General features: G+C 58.7%; 2 non-coding genes across 2 annotated transcripts; one reads left to right on the top strand and one right to left on the bottom strand.

The window, feature by feature from the left end:
• Positions 1-161: 161 nt before the first annotated feature.
• On the top strand, positions 162-233 carry TRNAE-CUC (transfer RNA glutamic acid (anticodon CUC)). Its single transcript has one exon. It is a non-coding gene; the product is annotated as a tRNA-Glu (tRNA).
• A 4,134-nt stretch (positions 234-4,367) lies between these two features.
• TRNAG-GCC (transfer RNA glycine (anticodon GCC)) lies at positions 4,368-4,438 on the bottom strand. The gene has a single exon. It is a non-coding gene; the product is annotated as a tRNA-Gly (tRNA).
• Between the last annotated feature and the right edge of the window lie 1,562 nt (positions 4,439-6,000).

The following is a 6,000-nucleotide window of genomic DNA, read 5'->3' as shown; positions in this document are numbered from 1 at the left end:
GGCACGCAGTGTTCTGAGGGCGCTGCAAGCAGGAAGGACGGTAGGACACGTGGATTGCCAGGGGCGGCGCGTGGCTGGACTTGGAAAGGCCGGGTCTTGGCGCCAAGGTGGCGCCGAGCGGGTGCTATGGGTCCAGCAGGAGCAGTGGTAGAGCCCGACGCTCCCTGGTGGTCTAGTGGTTAGGATTCGGCGCTCTCACTGCCGTGGCCCGGGTTCGATTCCCGGTCAGGAAAGCCTTTCTTCCTCCTCTCTACCTCCCACCGTCCACATCCCACTTTTAGGCCACGCTTGCTCCGCGGCCTCGGCGCCCCGACAAGAGCCGCCCAGTGCCCTGCACCTCCAGCCCAAGCCCTGCCAGGCAACCTCCACCCTCCCTCCCCGGCCAAGCCTTTAGGCCGCATTGGCGCGCGCCCACTCGAGGCCTTCGACGTCCCGTGTCTTCCTTTTCGGACGCTTGCCTCAGCCCCAAACACGAGTGGCCGGGGCCGCGCCTCTCCCCGCCGTGGCCGTGGCCACGAGCAGACGCCCCCGCCTGTGTTTGGACTCTCCATCAGCACTGCTTTTCCCCCACGGCGACAGCGGCGGCAGCGCCGACGGCGACGGCGGTGTCACACGCGGTGCCTTCTAACAAAGCCGGATCCCCTGTGGAAAGGAGCACCGGTGGGCAGACGGGTGCTTCGCACCACCGCAGCAGGTTTCCTGAACGCCCTTGCCGGTGCCGTGGGGGTGGCTGACAGTGTGGGATGAAGGTGTTTGTGGCCGTGGTCGGTGGCCACCCCACGCGGGTTAGGGAACGGAGCAGAACGACCCCATGGAGAGAGGGCGGCGGTGGGCCGCGTGCTGGGAGGTGCGAGGAAGGGCCTGGGGTGTCTGGGTGGAGCGCGGGCAGGAGCGGGAGGTGTTGGGCTGGCGGGGACCTGGCCCGGGAGAGCGGCTGGCCACTCAGGCAGGGGCTCAGCAGAAGCTTGGGGGTGGTGGCAGCACCTGGCCCGGCACGTGTGTACGGGTGGGTCAGATCAGGGGGCGGGGTGGGCCTGGAGTAGGAGTGCGTCTGAGGAGCACTGGCGGAAGTGAGACTTCCGGGCAGGACATGTGACAGTCGGGCCTGGGATACAAGGGGAAGGTGGCGGGGAGAGGGGTCCGAGCCTGCAGGCTGGGGGGAAGGGCGGGGTGTGTGAGTGGGCTGTGGGGCGAGGAAGATGGTGGGAGAGGACCCCTTCGCGGTGGGGTGGCGGGTGAGCGCGCCAGACTGGTGTGCTGTGCGGCAAGGTGGTCAGGCTAACCAGTGGGTTGGGACTGGGGGCGGTGGGTAGGAGGCAGGCAAGAGAAAAACAGAAGCGGAGCGCGCCACAGGGGCTAGGCGGGGTCCGAATGGGGTGGGGGCATTCTACTGCCCCAGAGGCATACATCGCCTCTCATCGGGAGAAACCATCCGGTCTCAGGTGTGTGTGGCGGCGGGGGTGGGGGGAGGAGGGGTTGAGGTTGAAAGAGGCCCAAGGAGAGGTCCCCTATGATCCAGCAATCCCACTCCTGGGTACGTACCCGGAAATGACGAAACAAGAGTGCAAAAAGGCACAAGCACCTCCATGTTCACAGCGGCACTATTTGCAGTAGCCAAGACATGGAAAAATACCCAAGTGCCCATCAACGGGTGGCTAGTACAAGAAGAGGTGGTATATATGTACTATGGGATATTACACAGCCATTAATAAGAAAGAATGAAATATTGCCATTTGCCGCAACAAGAATGCTCCCAGGGAGTATTACACTTAGTGAAGTAGGTCCGACAGAGAAGCACAAAGATATGTGGAATCTAAAAAGTACTACCGATGAATCTATGTGCAAAACAGAAACAGACTCACAGACCTAGAAAACACAGTGATGGTTACCCGAGTTAAAAAGGAGGGGTGGAGGGATCAATTAGGAGCTCGATGAACAGATACACAGGGGTTCATATAAAGGAGATAAGCAACAAGGATTTCCAGAATAACACAGGGAGTGATAGTCAATATCCTGCAATAACCTGTAATGGAAATCACTCTGAAACGATATTAGACATGGAAAACAGTATCCCCTTTGCTGTACACCTGAAACGAACTCAATATCGTTAATCAACTCTTCTTCTTCAACCACAAGTACTAGTACTTATAAGTAAGTAAGTAAATAAATAAATAAAAACCACGAACAAAATAAACAGGAGAAACATGAGCCATCAGATGATCCAGCAGTCCCCGTCGTGGGTACACATCCGCCAAAGAGAAAAACTGTGGTTTGAAGAGATCCACGCACCCCCGTGTTTGTAGCAGCACTGTGTGCCGCAGCCAAGGCACAGAAAAAACCCATGTGCCCATCAACAGTTGGCTGACAGAAAAAGATGCGGTATAAAGGTACTGTGGAATATTACTCAGCCATTTCCGAAAATGAAATATTGCCATTTGCCACAATAAGGATGGTCCTAGAGAATATTACACTTAGTGAAGTTAAGTCTGACAGAGAAGCACAAAGATACGTGGAATCTAAAACATAACAGAAAAGAATGTATGTGCAAAAGCGAAACAGACTCACAGACATAGAAAACACACTGGTGGTTCCCCGAGGAGAAAGGGAGGGGTGGAGACATAAATTAGGAGCTGCGATGAACAGATACACCGTACTTCATATAAAAGACATACGCAACAAGGATTTCCAGAATAACACAGGGAATGATGTTCAATATCCTGTAGCAAACTGTAATGGAAAGCAACCTGAAACAGCATTAGACATGGAAGACAGTATCCGCTTTGCTGTGCCCCTGAAACTAACTCAATATTGTTAATCAACTTTTCTTCCAAAATTACAGCTACTAGTTCTTATAAGTAAATGAATAAATAAATATTAAATGCATAAATAAAAACAACACACTAAATAAATAGGTGAAATATGAGCTCTCATATGATCCAGCAATCCCCATCGTGGGTACACATCGGCAAAGGAGAGAAACTGTCATTTGAAGAGATCCATGCACCCCCATGTTCACAGCAGCACTACGGGCCACAGCCAAGACATGGACAAAACCCAAGTGCCCATCAACCGATGGCTGGCACAGGAAGACGTGGTACGTATGTACTGTGGAATATTACTCAGCCATACAAAAGAGTGAGATATTGCCATTTGCACCAGTAAGGATGGACCTAGAGTATATTACACTTCGCGACGGAAGTCAGGCAGAGAAGCACAAAGATATGTGGAATCTAAACCGTACTACAAACGAATGTATGTGCCAAAGAGAAACAGACCCACAGACATAGAAAACACACTGTTCGTTACCCAAGGGGAAAGTGTAGGGCAGGGAGAAATCCGGAGCTGCGATTAACAGAGAGGAAATACTATACACAAAGCACAGAAGCAACAAGGATTTACTGTACAGCACAGGGAACTGTATTCATATGTCGTGATAACGTATAATGGAAAATAACCTGGAAAAGGACATATAACTGAATCACTTGGCTGTACACCTGAAAGTCACACAGTATTGTAAATCAACCGGACTGCTGCGAAAAGGAGAAGACGACGAAGGGGGGATAAAGGAGGGCAACGGGACAGAGGCAAGGGCAGGATCCTTGACAACGTAGGATGTGGAAAGGATCGGGGGGAAAAGCGGGGAGATAGGGGGTGGGATGGGGGTGTCTGTGGGAGTAGGGTGGAGGCTGAGGTGGTGGTGCCGGTGGTGCTGTCCCAAGGGCTGATGCTGTTGGTGGGAGCAGAGGTTCAGGGGAGGGGCTGGTGTTTGTCGTGCTGATGGTGGTGGTGGCAGTAGTGGTGGAGGAGCGGGCCGGTGTTGGAAACGTATTGCTGTCGAGGGTCAGAACATCAATCTAGAGTGCAGTCTGCGATGATAGTGTGGACTTCTTTTGAACTCTTCGTGCAAGTGAACGCTTTGGGGACTCTCCAGGAAAGTGGGGTGTATCACTCCCAGAGGTGGCAACTTCCTTGCTCCTGGTTGTGCAAACATAGTATAACTTTCGAAGTGCGGGCAGAGTGAGGCAGAGAGCTTGGAAACGTGGCGAAAGGTGAAGAGGTTGGGCTGTGCGGGTGCCAGTGTGGGGTGTTCCTCACAGTGAAAAGCGTGACACAAGCGGGGTCGGGGTAAGGACGAGAACAAGGACAAGGAAGGGGTCTGGGCGTAAGAGTGGCTGAGCCCGCAAGGTGTCAGGTCCCGGAGGCCTGGCTCCCGGGTGTGTGTGGGGGTGGGGGCGTCTGCGTGGGAAGGACAGGGGCCGGAAGGTGCGGTGGTGAGCGAGCTGTTGCAGGACCGGTGCCTTGAGTGTGGCAGCGGGGAAGCCCAGCTCCGCTGTGGGGCTGCGGGAACCAAAAGGGGACGCTGCGGCTGCATGGGCCGGGAATCGAACCCGGGCCTCCCGCGTGGCAGGCGAGAATTCTACCACTGAACCACCCATGCACCGATGGCCGCCGGCCCCCGGCGCTGCCCCAGCGGCGCTCGCCGCCAACCGCCGGACCCTGGTCACTGCTCGCCCTGTGGGCATGTGCTCCATTTGAGCAGGAGGCCGACGGGCCACCTGAATGAGAGGCTCCGGGCACGCTGGCGACCCCAGGGCGCGAGGCGGTCGGAAGCACCGAGGGACGGAGGGACGCAGGCGTGCTCGGCCCGTCCTGCGCTTTCTCTGCCGTCCACGGCCGCCGCGAGACTGTCGGTGTCGCCAGAGGAAGCCAGGAGCCCAAGCGGCCTGGCCTGCGCCCGAATCCCCGTCAGGGCAGGCGAGGCGTGGCCGCTGCGGCCGAGCGCCAACGTTCCTCTCAGCAGCCGCCCGGCCCCGACGCACAGTCCCTCTGGCGGCTGGCTTTCTTGCTGGTGCGGGGCGTGCGAGGGCGGGCGGGGGCAGGGGTCGGAGCTCGGGCCTGTGCAGGGACCGCGAGCGTGGGAGATGGACGCCGGGCACCGCCGCCGCCGCCGCCACCGCCGCCGCCGCCGTCGCCGAGCGGCGCTCAGGCCACAAGACCAAAGGTGTCTGAGCCTCGCTTCTGCGCTCTGGCCCACCCCTCTCCCGCGGGGTCCCGCTCTGCTGCGTTGGTTGTGAGGAGAAGCACTTTGGCAGACTGGCTGCTGGCTGGCGGACAGCCCGGTGAGGGAGGGAGCGCGCCAGGGTGTGGTTGGGTCCGGCCGGAGCAGCGGCTTCCCCGAGGGACTTGCGCTGTGGCGCCGAGGTGGGTGGCCTGGGCTGGGGGCCGGACGTCTGTGGTGGGTGACAGGGCATCCAGGGCTTCCGCTCACTACTCACTGGAGCACCGTTCCCGGGAGCGACTCCTGCGCCAGGCCCCGTGCAGGGAGGGCCCCCTGTTGGCTGGCCAGCAGGAGGCTGGGCTGCACGCGGTCCGGCAGGCAGGCAGGCAGGCAGGCAGGCAGGCAGGTGTGGTCCGGCCAAGGTCCCAAGGCGAAAAAGCACCGAGGGCACGCACCACAGGCCAGCAAGGCGGTGTGGCTGTGGAGGGAATGGAATGGCCAGGCGGGCCGTTGGGGCTGGCGGGAAGGACAGGATGTTGGAAAGAGGGAGAGCTGCTGGTGGCGGAAGTGGAAGAAAGGCTGTGAGAGCGAGTCCGCTGTTCACCAGGCCGAAGTCGGAGGGCGGGCCAGGCGTGGAGGGCTTTCCACACGCGGCCGTTCTGCGTGTGGCGGTGGGGGTGGGGTGGAGCGTGGGAGTGGGAGTGGGAGGGAGGGACGAAGGCAGGCAGGCAGGCAGGCAGGCAGGCAGGAAAAGCACCAGCAGCAGCAGCCGCAAGCAGGTGAGGGAAGATGGGCTGCGAAGGACTGAAGGTTTTTCTGCTGTGGGTGCAGGTAGGCGGGGGCTTAGGAGCCGGCGGGGAGGGCGTTTGTCCGGAAAGCCAGTCGCCGGAGGGTTCCTAGTGCGCCGTTTCTGCCAGGCCCGCGGCCGTGGCTGAGAAGGTCCCGCGTCTGAGAGGCGTGGATGTCCGGGCCGGAGTTTGGAGAGGCCGCAAGAGTGCAAG

This window comes from Balaenoptera acutorostrata, chromosome 1, assembly GCF_949987535.1.
Source record: "Balaenoptera acutorostrata chromosome 1, mBalAcu1.1, whole genome shotgun sequence".
NCBI lineage: Eukaryota > Metazoa > Chordata > Mammalia > Artiodactyla > Balaenopteridae > Balaenoptera > Balaenoptera acutorostrata.
The sequence above is the reverse complement of the archived record's forward strand: the minus strand, read 5'-3'. Positions and strand labels throughout refer to the sequence as shown.